General features: G+C 36.7%; 1 protein-coding gene and 1 non-coding gene across 2 annotated transcripts in view; one reads left to right on the top strand and one right to left on the bottom strand.

Annotated features, from left to right (window-relative positions):
• SPATS2 (spermatogenesis associated serine rich 2) overlaps positions 1 to 18,379 on the top strand; it is a 139,117-nt gene that overhangs the window by 74,309 nt on the left and 46,429 nt on the right. The gene's annotated exons all lie outside the window — the stretch shown is intronic.
• Positions 7,387 to 7,498, bottom strand: LOC118009070. Its single transcript, XR_004678803.1, has one exon. It is a non-coding gene; the product is annotated as a U6 spliceosomal RNA (small nuclear RNA).

Raw genomic sequence — 18,379 nt, 5'->3', positions numbered from 1 at the left:
TGCTTTTCTACTTCTATAAACATATTAAATTGGAATATATTTGCAGGAAAGCCAACTGCTTTCTAGAAAATGCACTCTCTGGAGTGTGAACATATGTTAGGGGGCATGGTGGGAGATAACTTACTGCAGGATAGTCTATATCCTGTGAGTTGATGTTTTTTTCATTGGAGACAGGAAAAGAAGCAAGAGTAAATGTTTTCAGTTTTAGATTCCTTCTTTAGCTTTCCTTCTGGGATTATTACTCTAGCTTCTTGTCTAAAGTAAAATACAAGATGCCAAGATCAAGAAATACCAAGAATAGTTACAGGAAGGGCAAGGACAATAAAGACTATAAAATCACCTTTTCACCTTTTTTAGAATAGCTACAAAAATGCAAAGGGACAAATTTAACAGTAGCTCTAGAACTATTATACATAACTGGAATATATTTGTTAAAAGAATGACCATAGCTATCCTAGCTTTTTTCCCTCACTGAATTTAATTTTCAATTTAAAGTTAATGTTCTTTAATTCAAAACAAAGGTGTAGATCCAGGTGTCATGTGTTAAGTATGAAGGGAAATGCTTTTAAACTTAATTTTGACTTAGTAGTTCATAAACCTTATTTTAAGAAAATAACGTACCAGAGCTGCTTGTAGTTTTTTTTTTGTTTTTTTTTTAGATTTTATTTATTTATTTGAGAGAGAGAATGAGAGAGAGAGAGAGAGAGCATGAGAGGGGGAGGGTCAGAGGGAGAAGCAGACTCCCTGCCGAGCAGGGAGCCCGATGCGGGACTCGATCCCGGGACTCCAGGATCATGACCTGAGCCGAAGGCAGTCGCTTAACCAACTGAGCCACCCAGGCGCCCCAACTGCTTGTAGTTTTGAAAGTATGTGGTTACTATACTCATTGTATAGTAAATCTGTATAAAGGAAACCTGAATTCTAAGGAATGGTTAGATTACTAAAGAACGGTTTTATAGAATGAGATTATCAACTGAAAAGCTTTTATAACCAAAGTTTGTTTCTTCTTAGTCATCATGATTCAGTTTGCTTTCTTCCCAGTTACGTTTGAAATGTTGAGTATCTGTTTTCCTCCTACAAATGAGAAATACTATAGTAAAAATAGCACTCCAGATTTTAAAATAAAACAATTTCATCTGAAAAGTTTAGGTTTAATTTTTCCTTAAAAAGTTAACTTCAGCAGATTGCTTCGACCTTGTTAAAACTAGAGTCTTTGTTTAATTCATGTCTGTATTTTGTCAGAGCTGTAAGGATTCATTGCTTTTTATAGTTGGTATTTAATTACTATAAAATGAATTTGAATTTTTGACCATATCATAGGCATTAAGTGCTAACTAATTTTGATTTGAACATAGCCTGGATTTACATATAGTTGGAAACAAAAGAAAGCTTATTTGTTGTTAGGATTTTCTCTGAAATAAATCTATATGTATAATTTGTTGAACAAAAAAAGCACAAAATACTTATGAAAGCTTGGAGAGGAGCATTTAGTCTCTCACTGTTAAGTATGATGTTAGTTGTAGGGTTTTCCTAGATGTCCTTTATCAGTTTGAGGAACTTCCTTTCTATTCCTGTTTTGTTGAGTTTTTACATGAATGAGTGTTGGGATTTTTGTCAAATGTTTTTTCTGCATTTATTTCAGTCCTCCTCAAACAGGGATAATTTTGCCCCTTAGGGGATATTTGCCAATGTCTGGAGACGTTTTTGGAGGTCACAGCTTGCAGGGGCAAGGTGCTAGTGGCATCTAGTGGGTGTAGCTCCAGGATTCTGTAAACATCCTACAGTGCGCAAGACAGCCCTCCACAACAAAGAATTGCCTGATCCAAAGGTCAATACTGCTGAGGAAACCCTGATCTATTAATGGAATCATGTGATTTTGTCCTTTATTAATATAGAGTACTAATTAATTTGCAGATGATAAACAATTCTGCATTCCTGGTATAAATCCCATTTGGGGGGCGCCTGGGTAGCTCAGTTGATTAAGCGTCTGCCTTCAGCTCAGGATCCTGGGATCGAGTTCCGCATCAGGCTCCTTGCTCCGCAGGGAGCCTGCTTTTCCCTCTGCCTCTGCCTCTCTCTCTCTCTCTCTCTCTGTCTCTCATGAATAAAATAAATAAATAAATCCCATTTGGTCATAATGTATGATCCCTTTTTTATGTTACTGGTTTCTGTTTGCTAGTATTTTGGTACAGATTTTTAAAACTTATATTCATGAGGGCTATCAGTCTGTAGTTTTCTGTTCTTGTGATGTATTTGTCTGGTATATGATTTGTCCTGGAACATACCATGTATGCTTGAAAAGAATGTGTATTGATCTATTGTTGGGAGATTGTTCTTATATATGTTAGATCAAGTTGGGTGATCATGATGTAAATTATCTATATCCTAATTTTCTGTTTAATTGTTCTGTCATTTACTAAGAGAAAATTATTGAATCTTCAACTGCAGTTGTTGAATTGTGTATTTTTCCTTTCTGTTTTGTCAGTTTTTAATTTACGTATTTTGGGACTCTGTTATTAAGTATATATACATTTATAATTGTTTTATCTTGTTGATAGATTTATTTTCTTATGAGATATTCTTTATCTCTAGGAATATGTCTTTGATGTTTTAATTTTTCTGATATTAATATAGCAAATCCAGCTCTCTTATAATTACTGTTTTCAGGAATTATCTTTTTCATCCTCTTTTTTTTTTGGTGGGCGGTGGTGCTGAAACCCTCATCCTTTGGTTCCAGTCTATTTGTGTTTTGAACTTAAGAGGTGTCTCTTGTAGACACCATATAGTTGGATCTTGCCTTTTTATCCAGTCTGACAACTCTACATTTTGATTAGTTAGTCCATTCAACATTTAATGTATTTATGAGCATGATTGGGTTTATGCCTATTTGCTGTTTTCTACATCTTATTTTTTTATTCCTCTGCTACTGCTTTATTGCCTTCTTTTTTATATATTTTTTATATTTTATATATTAGATATTTATATTATTTTATATTTTATACTTCTTAGTGTATTAATTCCTCTGATTTTTTTAAAGCTATTTCTTTTTTTTTTTTTAAGATTTTATTTATTTATTTGACAGAGAGAGACACAGCGAGAGAGGGAACACAAGCAGGGGGAGAGGGAGGAGCAGGCTTTGCGCTGAGCAGGGAGCCCGATGCGGGGCTCCATCCCAGGACCCTGGGACCATGACCTGAGCCGAAGGCAGATGCTTAATGACTGAGCCACCCAGGCACCCCTAAAGCTATTTCTTAAATAGTTATTTTATTAATGGTTGCTCTAGGATTGCAATATGCATCTGTAACTTGTCACAAGCTACTTCCGGTTAATACTGAATTCCAGTAAAATAGGGGTGCCTGGGTGGCTCAGATGGTTGAGCGTCTGCCTTCAGCTCAGGTCATGATCCCAGGATCCTGGGATCGAGCCCCACGTCAGGCTTCTGGCTCAGTTGGGAGCCTGCTTCTCCCTCTCCCCCTGCCTCTCCCCCTACTCATGCTCTCTCTCTCTGTATCTCTGTGTCTCAAATGAATAAATAAAATCCTTACAAAAAAAATCTAGTAAAATATAGTAGCTTTGTTCCAATATAGCCTTGTTTCCTCTCCCCTGCTTTTGTACTATTATTTCACATATATCACATCCATATATAACCACAACAATATGTTGTTATAATTATTGTTTTAAACAGTCTTACGCTTTTTGAAGAAATTTGGAGAAAGGAAAAAAAATATATGTAGTCTTTATATTTACCCAAATATTTACCATTTTGAGTACTCTTAATTCCTTCCTCTGGATTTGAGTTACTGTTGGTTTTCCTTTCAGCCTGAAGAATTTATTTTTTCTTGTACACAAGTCTGACAGGAATGGATTCTTTTAGACTTTTCTTTTTTTAATCTGGATATCTTTATTTTACCTTCATTTTTGAAGGATAGTTTTGCTGGCTATAGAATTCAGCACTTAGAATATGCTTTTCCACTGAATATGTCATATTGTTGTTCCTCTGTTTGCAATGAATCATTTTTTCTTGTTTTTGTTCTCTTGTTGTCTTCTTGTTCTCTTTGTCTTTAGCAGTTGGACTGATGCAATTTGGTATGGATTTCTTGGGAATTTCATTAAGTGTTCGCCATTATTTCATCAAAAAATTTTTTTAAGATTTTATTTATTTATTTGAGAGAATGAGATAGAGAGAGAGAGCGTGAGAAGAGGGAGGGTCAGAGGGAGAAGCAAGACTCCCTGCTGAGCAGGGAGCCCGATGCGGGACTCAATCCTGGGACTCCAGGATCATGACCTGAGCTGAAGGCAGTCGCTTAACCAGCTGAGCCACCAGGCACCCCTCATCAAAAAAATATTTTTCTTGCTCCTTTCCCTCTTTCCTCCCCTGCTAGGAATCCTGTGATGTGTATATTGGTAAGCTTAATGTTATCCCACAGGTGACTGAGGAACATTTTTCTTTTGTCTTCTAAATTTTTTTTCATATTGTTTTTCCTTTATTTAGATTGTTTAATTCCTATTGATCGTTTCTCAAGTTCACTGATTTTTTTCTTCTGCTATCTCAAATTTGCTATTAAGTCTGGTGAATTTTTCATTTGGGTATTGTATTTGCAATTAGAATTTCTTTTTAGTTTTATCTTACAGTTTCTATTTCTCTATTGAGATTCTCTATTTGTTGAGTCAGTATGAGTATATTTTCCTTTAATTCCTTGAATATATTTTTATTAGTTGTTTTGAAGTTTTGTTGGTTAAGTCCACCAACTTGTGGATGCTTTCAGAGTCAGTTTCTATTGATTGTTTTACCTATGTACGAATCTTTTTTTTCTTTCTTGGCTTTTTAAGTGGATAGTTAAGGTAATATATTAACTCTGGATTCTTAATTTATTTTCTTGAGGGTATTTTAAAAATAATTAGCCTGGACATAAATTGAGGCATCTACCTGTCCCATGTGTACATCACAAAGGTACCTGCACATTTTTTAAAATTCTAATTTTTATTTTTTATTTTTGGTTTTTAGGGATTGTCCCTGTGTCTGCAATGTTTATTGGTCAGCCAGTGATTTGGACTGTTCTGCTAAACATCTCAAATGCATAAGCTTTTATCCTCTGCTGATTGAACTATGTGGGTTGAGGAGGACATTCAAAGTTCAGGCAGTTCTTAAGTTTGTTTTCACTTTTACTTTCCACTGGCCTCTTGGGTTTCCCGGTGCATGTGCATAGTTTCTCATTTAGCTAGGGATGTATAGAGAACTAATCTAGCTTTTCTATGGTTCTTTCATTTCCAAGATTTTCCTGTTAAATTTCCTATTTGTTTACCACTCACCTAACCAAGACTCCCAACTTCAGGCTAGCAAAGCAGCAAGTTTTTAAAAAAATTTTTTCTAACTGAGTTCTCCACTTTAGCCTACTTTAGGGCAAAACTCCCTCCTCTCTAGTTAGCCTTCTTTGGCAATAAAGCTGCTGGTTTTTATGGCTAGCCTTGCCTTGGTAAAGCTGTTGTCCTCCACGGAGCTGGAGATATGAATGGGAGCAGTCCTAGGCAAGAAAGGTAGAGACTTCGTTGTTCTTACTTAAGGCTCTAGCAGTTTCTCAATAATTTGTTGTGGCCTTTGATTGATTTCTAGAGCCCTGAAATGGTTGTTTTTGACAGTTTTGTTCAGCTTAATACTTGTGTTTTAAGGAGAGGACTTGCCCAACCTCTTCCCACCACCCTCAAGCCCAGTTTTATTGTTTTATAAAAGCCCTGGTCCTCAAAGATTAGAAATTAAAACAACAACTAGTTCTTTATACCTGGTGGTTTGAATAGCTCTGAATTAAATAGTGGCAACAGGGGGCAGGTCTTTAGACATTAAGTAGCCTACTGGTTCATGTGGCTTACTAGTTAATTAGGTAAAAAATGCTTCTGCCAAAAATCTCTTGTGGGCCTTACCCTTGGATTACTTGAACCGTTTGTTGGGCACCCAAATGTTGAAAATCAAATAAGAGAACTTTTGAGTAGAACCCATAGCAGGTATTTGGGAACCTATTAGGTTCAGGATATGAATTTATAGTGGGATAATTACATATAACTTTGTTTCCTGACTGATGTCAGCACGAGATAAAAGAAAACCAACTCTGTGGGTAATCCAAGGTTGGGAATAGGTTTAGTTCTGATTCCCACAGATTACTAATGATCCTAATTTTCTCTCTAAATAGTCTTTAGAGACTAGAGAAGGATGAGACCAAACGATTGTAATTTTTAAAATTTTAGGTGCCCTGGTTTTGGTCAGGTAATCTCTTTCTCTCAAACTTGACTGTATCTCAGGATCATCATGGAAATTAAAAAAAAATTTTTTGGGGGGAATCACTATCTCTGGGTTTGGTACACTAGACCCTTTTCAACAGTCAGATTTGCTAATATTTTTCTAGACATAAAAACTGTGTTTGCCTGTAAGTGTCTAACTATATTTATCAAGTTACAATAAGAGCCAAGTTCACAAGTATTGTACTTTTTTTGTTGACTTCATTTTGCACTTTAGTTCTCTCTCTTCCTCTTTTCCCACTTATGAAACTATTCAGCTACAAAACACCTTCACATTTGATATTTAAACCTCTGAAACATTAAAGTAGCTGACTTAAATTTCATAGTTGATCATGCATGAACAGTTTCTCTATCTCAGTACTGTGCTATTGCTTAATTGCTTCACTACTTATTTTATATAGATCTACCTAAATGTTTCTCTCTTCCTTTCCTCTGCCCTCCCCAAATTTTTTTCATTTCACAAAACTGAAACCCTGTATCCAATAACTCCCTACTCTCCCTTATCCTAATCCCTGGAAACTACCATCCTACTTTCTGTTTTTTGTTTCTGTGAATTTGACTATTCTTGATAACTCATACAAATGGAATCATATAGTATTTGTCCTTTTATGACTGGCTTATTGCACTAAGGACAATGTGTTCAGAGTTAATCCATGTTGTAGCATGTGTCAGAATTTCCTTCCTTTTTAAAGCTGAGTAATATTCCATTGTATGTATTATCACATTTTGTTTATCTGTGGATGGGGCAGTTGGGTTGTTTCCACTTTCTGACTGTTGTAAATAATACTGCTATGAACATGGGTGTACAGATATCTTTTGAAATCCCTGCTCTCACTTCTTTTGGGCTTATAGCCAGAAGTGGAATTGCTGGATTAATGGTAATTCTGTTTAATTTTGTGAGGAACTGCCATTTTGTTTTCGTAGCAGATGTACTCTTTTACATTCCCACCAGCAGTACACAGGGTTCTAGCTTGTTTACATCTTCTCCAACACTTGTCTTCTGTTTGTTTGCTTTTTAAATAGCTATCCTAATGGATGTAAGGACTTCCTTTTAAAGAGAAGAGCTACAACCTGTTTTTATTTTTAAATTTTAATTAAAAAAATTTTTTATGGAACACTTCGTGAATTTGCATGTCATCCTTGCGTGGGGGCCACACCAATCTTTTCTGTACCATTCCAGTTTTAGTATATGTGCTACCAGTGTGAGCACTACAAACTTTTTATAAAGTCATAGAATTTTTAAATTTAAAGGAACCTTAATAACTGTCAGAACTGACCTCTTTATTCTTTGTGCCTCCCAGTTCATCTGTTATACCTACAAACATTCACTGTATGCCTGTCTTTCTTTGCCTATTAGACTCTGAGTCTGTTGGGATAATAACTGGGTTTTATTCTTGTATGTCTTTCCAACAACTAGCTCATTACTTTGATACACTGTAGATTGTCTAGAAACAAATTATGTTTATAATTTTAAAAATATTTCAGATTTTTTTAAATTAAAATTTTTAATTGAAGTATAGTTGATACACATTGTTACATTAGTTTCAGGTGTACAACATAGTGATTTGAAAACTATATATAATGCTATATGTTCACCACAGGTGTAGCTACCATCTATCACCATCTTCAGATGGGGAGATTATCCTGGATCATCCAGGTGACCCCTAAATGGCAGTCACAGGTATCCTTATAAGGGGAAGGCCGAAGGAGATTTCAGATAGAAGAGAGGGCATTATAACTCTGAGGGCAGAGATTGGGGTGATATGGCAAGCCAAGGAATGCCGACACCTACCAGCAACTGGAAAAGGCAAGGAACAGATTCTCCTCTAGAGCTTTCAGAGGGAGTGTGACCTTGCCATTACCTTGATTTCAGCCCAGTGAAACTGGTTTTGGACTTCTAGGCTTTAGAACTATGACAGAATAAATTTCTATTGTTTGAGCCACCAAGTTTGTGGTAATTTGTTATAACGCCCATGGGAAGTTAATACAGAACCAAAGCAAGTCTTTGGGCCTTTTAGGTTCATTTTTCTCAATCACATTCTTTTTGTTGAAAGTCATTTACTCACTCTTAATATACTTTTTTAATGTCATCTCTTTTTAGAAATTCAGTAAAGAGGACATTTTATTTTAGGCTCTAGCTGACTGCTCTACAAAAGATAACTGGAAATAATTGGCCACGTATTTCTCTTTTTTCTTTCCTTTTAGGGATAAAATAATATATCTAAAATATCTAATATAAAGGTGGGAAACTAAGTAAATATGGCTTATCTTTCTACCCTGGGCAATTAAAAAAATAGGTTATTCTTAGAACCAATTTAAGTGCATGCAAGTTTGGTGCATGCAAGAATCCGTTAGACCAAAGATAGGGAAGGTAAACATTTTGAAGGGAGAGTAACATAGACAAGCAATTACTTGGGTGAAACAAATAGGATAGAGCAGTTGAAAAGCTGAATGGTGACAAATTCCTGGAGCCAAGAGGACAGTGATGGATGTTCAGGGCCTTCTGGGATGTCAACGGGGACTGGTGACCATCCCCCCTTGCTCTTGCATAGGACCCCAGGAGACTTGACTCCTAGTAGTAAAGATGAGTGGAAATAGACTCGCCCTTGTAGGAATTGCAACTTAGCTTCAAATTATTTCAATACCTGAAATTGGTTTGAGGTAACATAAGTGCCCTGGTACAAGTAAACAGATCCTCTCTGGAAATCCTTACATATTACTTTCATTACCAGTTTTTTAAATAGGTCGTTTAGTACACAATAAAAAAATAATTAGAAACATGAGGGGATGAAACAATAAGAATATGGAACAAGAAACATTAGACAATAGAACAAATACACAGGAGATCCAAATATTGGAGTTATCAGATTTAAAATAACTATTCTTAAAAGGTTCAAGGAAATAAAGACAAGTTGGGGAAATTCAACAGATAACTGGCAAACTTTTTTTTTTAAAGATTTTATTTATTTATTCGACAGAGAGACACAGCGAGAAAGGGAACACAAGCAGAGGGAGTGGGAGAGGGAGAAGCAGGCTTCCCGCGGAGTGGGGAGCCTGATGCGGGACTCGATCCCAGGATCCTGAGATCACGACTGAGCCACCCAGGTGCCCCTGGCAAACTATTTTTAATGCGTATTTTAGATCTGAAAAATACAGTAATTGAAACTATTAAGTCTGTGGTTTTATTTTTATTTATTTATTTTTTTAAAGATTTTATTTATTTGACAGAGAGAGACACAGTGAGAGCAGGAACACAAGCAGGGGGAGTGGGAGAGGGAGAAGCAGGCTTCCCACTGAGCAGGGAGCCCGATGTGGGACTCAATCCCAGGACTCTGGGATCATGACCTGAGCCGAAGGCAGACGCTTAACGACGGAGCCACCCAGGTGCCCTCAATGTATGGTTTTAAAAGCTGATGTCTGGGTGGCTCAGTCAGTTAAGTGTCTGCCTTTGGCTCGGGTCGTGATCCTGGGGTCCTGGGATTGAGCCTCGCATTGGGCTCCCTGCTCAGCAGGGAGTCTGCTTCTCCCTCTGCCCCTCCCCCACTTGTGCTCTCTCTCGCTCTCTCAAATAAATAAAATCTTTAAAGAAAATAAAATGAAAACAGATTGATAGTATCTGAGAAGAATCAGTGAACTGCATTATAAGTTAGAAGAAACTAAATCATGCATGAAAATTCAAAAGATTAGGAAATACAGAAGAGTAGGTGAAAGACTTAGAGAAAACAGAGATTAGATATGTCATATGTGTAATGGGAACTCCAGAAGAAAAAGAATAAGGAAGAGTATTTGAGGAGATATTGTTGATAACTTTCCAAAATTCATGAAAACCATCAAGCCACAGATTCAAGAAGTGCTACAAATCGAGGCACCTGGGTGGCTCAGTCGTTAAGTGTCTGCCTTCAACTAAGGTCCTGATCCCAGGGTCCTGGGATCGAGCCCTGCATTGGGCTCCCTGGTCAGCGGGAAGCCTGCCTGTCCCTTTCCCACTCCCCCTGCTTGTATTCCTGCTCTTGCTATGTCTGTCTCTGTCAAATAAATAAAATCTTAAAAAAAAAAAAAAAGTGCTACAAATCACAAGGAGAATAAATATAAAGAAATCCACAGCTAGGAACGTCATAGTAAAATTTCTAGGAAACAAAGACAGAAAATCTTAAAAGCAGCCAGAGGAAGAAAATATTCAATTTTGAGGGTGCCTGGGTGGCTCAGTTGGTTAAGCATCTGCCTTTGACTCAGGTCATGATCCCGGGGTCCTACAATCGAGCCCCGCATCAAGCTCCTTGTTCAGCGAGAGCCTGCTTCTCCCTCTCCCTCTGCCGTTCCCCCTGCTTGCACTCTGTGTGTGTCAGGTAAATAAATAAAAGCTTAAACAAACAAACAATTTTGAAAGGATCACAGTCAGACCTAGAGCTAACTTCTCAACAGGAACAATAGAAGTCAGAGGACAGTGGGATGATATCTTTAAAGTTCTAAATTAAAATAACTGCCAGTCTGCAATTCTACACACATCATATACAGTGAAAATATCCTTCTAGGATGAAGCAAAATAAACAGTTTTAAAAAACAAAACACAAAAATAAAACCAAAAAGAAGTCGTCACCGTTGGAACCCCACTGAAAAAAATCCTAAAGGTGTTCTGAATACAGAAGAAAGATGACCCAGTTGGAAGGTTGGAGATGCAAGAATGCATGAATAGCAATGCAAACCACAAATACATGGTCAAGGGGCGCCTGGGTGGCTCAGTCGGTTAAGTGACTGCCTTCGGCTCAGGTCATGATCCTGGAGTCCCGGGATCAAGTCCCGCATTGGGCTCCCTGCTCGGCGGGGAGCCTGCTTCTCCCTCTGACCCTCCCCCCTCTCATGTGCTCTCTCTCTCATTCTGTCTCAAATAAATAAATAAAATCTTTAAAAAAAAAATACATGGTCAAGTCTAAGTGAATATTGATTGTATAAAACAATGAGAATGTTTTATTAGGATGTTAGGATTTTAAAACACATAGAGAGGGCACCTGGGTGGCTCAGTCAGTTAAGTGTCTGCCTTCGGCTCAGGTCATGATCCCAGGGTCCTGGGATCAAGTCCTGCATAGGGCTCCCTGCTCAGCAGGAGTCTGCTTCTCCCTCTGCCTCTCCCCTCACTTGTGCACTCATGCTCTCTCTCTCTTGCAAAAATAAATAAAAAAATTAAAATACATCTTTCATAAAAACCCACACACACATAGAGAATGATGGAGCACCTGGGTAGCTTAGTTGAGTGAATGTCCAACTCTTGGTTTCAGCTCAGGTCATGATCTCATGGGCTGTGAGATCAAGCCCCATGTCATGTTGGGCTCACTCCTCAGTGGGGAGTCTACTTAAAGATTCTTTCCCTCTGCCCCTCCCCTGACTCACTCACTCTCTCTCTCTCAACTTCAAAAAAACACATAGAGAATTAACATACACGGTAGTCATGGCCTATACATTAGGAGGGGCATAAGCTCCCTTGCTTTATCAAGGAAGAGAGGTAAAACTGCCAATTAATAGAAGTTTACAAGTCAAAAATAGATGTTATAATCTCCAGGGAAGCTGTTAAATTAAGAGACTAGTCACTACATGCTGCAACATGGATAAGCCTTAAGAACATTATGCTATGTAGTGATCCAAAGGGGCATGTGCACCCCAATGTTTACAGCAGCAGTGTCCACAATAGCCAAACTATGGAAAGAGCCTAGATGTTCATCAACAGATGAATGGATATATACAATGGAATATTATGCAGCCATCAAAAAATTGAAATCTTGCCATTTGTAACAGTGTGGATGGAACTAGAGGGTATTAAGCTAAGCGAAATAAATCAGAGAAAGACAAGTATCATGTGCTGTCACTGATAGGAGGAATTTGAGAAACAAGACAGAGGATCATAGGGAAAGGGAGGGAAAAATGAAACAAGATGAAACCAAAGAGGGAAACAAACCATAAGAGACTCTTAATCTCAGGAAACAAACAGGGTTGCTGGAGTGGAGGGGGGTGGGAGGGATGGGGTGGCTGGGTGATGGACATTGGGGAGGGTATGTACTATGGGGAGCGCTGTGAATTGTGTAAGACTGATGAGTCACAGACCTGTACCCCTGAAACAAATAATACATTATATGTTAATTTAAAAAAATTTTAAAAAAATTATGCTAAGTGAAATAAGCCAGTCATAAAAATACAAATACATGATTCCACTTATAGAAGGTATCTTCAGGAGTCAAAGTCACAGAAAGTAGAATGGTGATTGTTAGGAGTTGAGGGTTATGGGGTATAATGGGATATGGGGAGTTGTTTAATAGATACAGAGTTTAAGTTTTATAAGATGAAAAAGTTCTGGAGAGTAGTTGTATAACAATGTGAATATACTTAACACTACTGAACTATATACACTTAGAAATGGTTAAGATGGTAAGTTTTGTACTGTGCTTTTTTTTTTTTTACCAGCATAAAAAAAAGAATTAGACACTAAACAAAAGAAAACTGTTCTGAATGTGGATATATTAATATTCAGCCAAAGTAGACTTTAAGGCAAGAAAGCATGATTAGGGATAAAGGAGGGGCACTTCATAATGATAAACCATTTAATTTAACAAAAAATAATTTTAATAACAGATTTAGATTTTAAAAATTTATTTATTTGAGAGAGAGCACAAGTGGGGGGAGGGGCAGAGAGGGAGGAGAAGCAGACTCTCTGAGTAGCAGGGAGCCCAATGGGGTTTGATTCTAGGACCCTGAGATCAAGACCCTAGCCAAAGGCAGACCTTTAACTGACTGAGCCACCCAGGTACCCCTCTAATAACAGATTTAAAACAAAGATTTACAGAATTAAAAGAGAAATACATAATTATAGTAGGAGATTTTAATACAGATCTCTCAGTAACTGACAAAACAATCAGATGAAGAATTAATAAAGATATAAAATAAAATATTTGAATGATATGACTAGCAAATGTGATGTAATTGTCATAATTAGAACAGTATATCCAACAACTAAGTATATATATGGTTATTAATTTTTTTTTTTTTTAAGTAGACTCCATGCCCAGCATGGAGTGCAGTGTGGGCCTTGAACTCACAACCCTGAGATCAAGACCTGAACTGAGATCAAGAATTGAAAGCTCAACCGACTGAGCCACCCAGACACCCCTGTTTATTACTTCTTAGGTGCATCTAGAACATTTTCAAAAATTAACCATATACTGGGCCATAAAGCAAATTTCCACCATTTTTAGAGAATGAAAATCATACAGATTGTTATTTGACCACAGCACATTTAAGCTAGTTATCCAAAAGTTGATTCGAAAATCTCCAAATATTTGGGTATTAAGAAATATACGTCTAAATAACAGATTAAAAAAAATCAAAATGGAAATTAGAAAATATTTTAACTAGAACAATAATAGAAATTTATACAGAAGAACTTATAACGTGCAGCTAAAATGATGTTTAGAGGGATTTTTAAAGTTTTTTAGCTTTAAATGTATATATGAGAAAAAGAAGATAGGCTGCAAACCAGTGAGCTAAGTTCTAAGGAAGTTAGGGAAAAAACAGAAAATTAAATCCCCCAGAAAAATGTAGAAGAGAGGAAATAAGATGATTCTTGAAGAGTGGGATTCCAGTATTTATGATATTCTTCCCTTTTCCTTGCTTTGTTGTAGTTGTTAGATTTCCAGTTGTTGATGTAATGAAGTAATGAAGCAGAAGAGTTAACTATGTGAGGTGATGAATGTGTTAATTGTTTTGGTCTTGGTCATTATTCCAACAGTAGATACGTATATCAGCTCATTACATTGTACACTTTAAATATATATAATCATATTTGTCAATTATTTCTCAATAAGGTTGGGAGGAAAAAAAAGTAATGAAGCAAACATTTTGGTCTTGTTTTCTGGTCTTAAAGGAAAAGGTTTAAGCATTCACCGCTACACTGATGCTTGCTGTATGATTTTTGTAGATACCCTACATAGAAAGCCCACAGAATGTAAACCATTAGAATTAGTGATTTTAACAATGTTGCTGGATATAAAATCATTCTACAAAAAACAATCACACCTACTTATACCAGCAGTAAGTCATTAGAAAATGAAATTTAAAAACAGATGCCATTTACAGTTGTACCAAAAGTATAACATAGAAATAAATTCAATGAAAGATATGTAAAAACACTATCAAAAATGATAAAGCATCATTGGAAGAAATGAAAGAACACTTAAATCGAAGGGTATACCATATTCATGGATCAGAAGACTCAATTTTGAAGACAACTGTCCTCCGAAATGGATTTATAGACTTAGTGCAATCCTCATAAAAACTCCAACATTATTTTTTTTAAGTTTTTATTTTTTTTAGTAATCTCTATATCCAATGTGGGCCTCAGACTCACAACCCCAAGATCAAGAGTCGCATGCTCTTCTGACTGAGCCAGCCAGGCACACCCCACCAATGTTATTTTTTTGTGGAACTTGACAAAGTGATTCTGAAATGTATATGATAATGCAAAGGGTCAAGAATAGCTGAAGAATTCTTAACAGCATAGTCAGAAAACTTGTCGAATTCGATACCAAGACTTATCGTGAAGCTACAGTAATTAAGACAATATGGTATTACCATAAGATGGAAATACAGACAAATGAAACAGGCCAGAAAGAGAGCTATTCATATATGGAGATTTTATTTACCTAAAAGGTAGTACTACAAAGCTTTGAGGATTATCTTTTTTCACTTAGAAATCCATATGGAAAAAAATACAGCTCTTTTCCTTTCCTTCATACCTGTAAAGCAATTCAGGGTTTAGATGATAGACCTAAATGTGAAAGGTAAAACAATAAAGCTTATAAAGGATAATTTAGAAGAATATCTTCAAGACCTCAAAGAAGGAAGTATTCTTTTGTTTTTAAACATTTTTTATTTTATCATTTTTTTAAAGATTTTATTTATTTATTTGACAGAGAGAGGGAACACAAGCAGGGGGAGTGGGAGAGGGAGAAGCAGGCTTCCCGCTGAGCAGGGAGCCTGATGTGGGGCTCGATCCCAGGACCCTGGGATCATGACCTGAGCCGAAGGCAGATGCTTAACGACTGAGCCACCCAGGCGCCCCTGTTTTTAAACATTTTTTAAAATGTCTTAATGGAGTTTGTTTTTTAGAACAGTTTTGGGTTTACAGCAAAGTTGAGGAGAAGGTTCAGATTTCCTGTATAGCTCCTACCCCCAAACATACGTAGCCTCCCCCATTATCCATATCCTCCACCAGAGTGACTCGTTTGTTACAATGGGTAAACCCTACATTGACACATTATTATCACTCAAAGTCTGTAGTTTACATTAGGATTCTCTCTTGGTGTTGTACATTTTTTGGATTTGGACAAATGTCTAAGGACCTGTATCTGCTATTATAGTATCATACAGAGGAGTTTCACTCCTCGAAAAATCCTCTGTGCTCTGCTTATTAATCTTTTATTCCACTTAACCCCTGGAAACTACTGACCCTTTTACTGTTGCTATAGTTTTGTCTTTTCCAGAATGTCATATAGCTAGAATCATACAGTATGTAGCCTTTTCACATTGACTTATTTCAATTAGTAATAAGCATTTAAGTTTCCTCTGTGTCTTTTCATGGCTTGTTAGCTAATTTCTTTTTAGCATGGAATAGCATTCCATTGTATGGATATACCACAGTTTATTTATCCATTTACCTACTGAAGGACATCTTGGTGGCTTCCAATTTTTGGCAATTATAAATAGAGTTGATGTGGGTATTAAAGAGGGCACGTGTTGTGATGAGCCCTGGGTGTTATATGCAACTAATGAATCGTTGAATACTACATCAAGAACTTATGATGTGGGGCGCCTAGGTGGCTCAGTTGGTGAAGCGACTGCCTTCAGCTCAGGTCATGATCCCAGGGTCCTGGGATCGAGTCCCACATCGGGCTCCCTGCTCGGCGGGAGGCCTGCTTCTCCCTCTCCCACTCCCCCTGCTTGTGTTCCTACTCTCACTGTCTCTGTCTCTGTCAAATAAATAAATAAAATCTTTAAAAAAAAAAAAAAAGAACTTATGATGTGGGGCGCCTGGGTGGCTCAGTTGGTTAAGCGACTGCCTTCGGCTCAGGTCATGATCCTGGAGTCCCGGGATCGAGTCCCACATCGGGCTCCCCGCTCAGCGGGGGGTCTGCTTCTCCCACTGACCCTCTTCCCTCTCGTGCTCTCTGTTTCTCATTCTCTCTCTCAAATAAATAAATAAAATCTTTAGGAAAAAAAAAAAGAACTTATGATGTACTATATGTTGGCTAACAGAACATAATAATAAAAATAGGTAGATAGATTGATTGATAGATAGAGTTGATATAAACATCCATATGCAGGTTTTTGTGTGGGCATTAGTTTTCAGCTCCTTTGGGTAAATACCAAAAAGAGTGATTGCTGGATGTTATGGTAAGTTTTGTAAGAAACTGCCAAACTGTCTTCCAAAGTGCCTGTACCATTTTGCTTTTTTATCAGCAATGAATGAGAGTTCCTGTTGTTCCACGTCCTTGCTAGCATTTGGTGTTGTCAGTGTTCTGGATGTAGGCCATTCTAAGAGATGTATAGTGGTATCTCATTGTTTTAATTTACATTTCCTTCATGACATATGATGTGAAGTATCTTTTCATATGCCTGTTTGCCATCTCTGTATTCTTCTTTGGTGAGGTGTCTGTTAAGGCCCATTTTTAAATTACGTTGTTTCTTATTGTTGAATTTTAAGAGTTCTTTGTATATTTTGAATAACAGCCCTTTACCAGATGTCTTTTGCAAATATTTTCTCCTAATCTGTGGCTTGTCTTTTCATTCTCTTGACAGTGTCTTTTGCAGAGCAGGAAGTTTTAATTTTAATGAAATTCAGCTTATCAATTCTTCCTTTCATGGATTGTGCCTTTGGTGTTGCATCTAACAAGTCATTGCAAAACCTAAGGGTATCTAGATTTTATCCTGTTATCTTCCAAGAGTTCTGTGGTTTTGCAGTTTACACTTAGGTCTGTGATCCATTTGGTGTTAATTTTTGTGAAGGATGTAAAGTCTGTATCTCGATTCATTTTTTGCATGTGGATGTCTGGTTGTTCTAACACCATTGTTGTAAAGACTTTGTTACATCCATTGTATTGCCTTTGTTCCTTTGTCAAAGATCAGTTACCTTAAATCCATGTCAGTCTATTTCTGGGCTCTCTCTTCTGTTCCATTGATTTTTTTTTTTTTTTTTTTGTCTATTTTTTCACCAATACTACACTGCCTTGATTACTGTAGCTTTGTAATGTGTCTTGAATACATGTAGTGTCAGTTCTTCAACATTGTTCTCTTTCAATATTGTATTGGCTATTCTATGTCTTTTGCATCTCCATATACATTTTCGAATCACTTTGTCGATATCCAAAAATAAGTTGCTGGAATTTTGGTTGGGATTCCATTTACTCTATAGACCAAGTTGGGAGGAACTGACATCTTGACAATATTGAGTCTTTCTATCTACAAACATAGAATGTCTTTTATTTATTTAGTGCTCTCCTTTTTTTCCTCAGAGTTTTATAGTTTTCCTCATGTGGGTCTTATGCATACTCTGTTAGATTTATATGTAAGTATTTCATTTTGGGGGGTGCTAATGTAAATGATATTATGTTTTTCATTTCAAATTCAAAACACTTCTTCATTGTTTTTATATGGGAAAGTGACTGACTTTTGTATATTAGCTTTGTATCCTGTAACTTTGCTATAATCACTTACAAGTTCCAGGAGTTTTTAATAACATTTTTTAAATTTGTTATTGAAATTTTTAAACTTATAAAAAATAGAATAATATAATGGACTCTCAAATACTCATAACTCAGGTCCAATAATTAACAACATATGGCCAATCTTTTTTGTCTATACTTTTATCCAACCCCAGTGGATTATTTTGAAGCAAGTTTCTCACATCATCTCAGGGAAAGAGTTTTTAAGTAGACATAAAAAGCACTAATCATAAAGGAGAAGAATTAATATCAATGCAGTATTACATTAAAATTAAGAATTAGGGACGCCTTGGTGGCTCAGTTGGTTAAGCATCTGCCTTCAGCTCAGG

The sequence above is a fragment of the Mirounga leonina genome, unplaced genomic scaffold, assembly GCF_011800145.1.
Source record: "Mirounga leonina isolate KUSES-001 unplaced genomic scaffold, KU_Mleo_1.0 Mir_126, whole genome shotgun sequence".
Lineage (NCBI taxonomy): Eukaryota > Metazoa > Chordata > Mammalia > Carnivora > Phocidae > Mirounga > Mirounga leonina.
The sequence above is the reverse complement of the archived record's forward strand: the minus strand, read 5'-3'. Positions and strand labels throughout refer to the sequence as shown.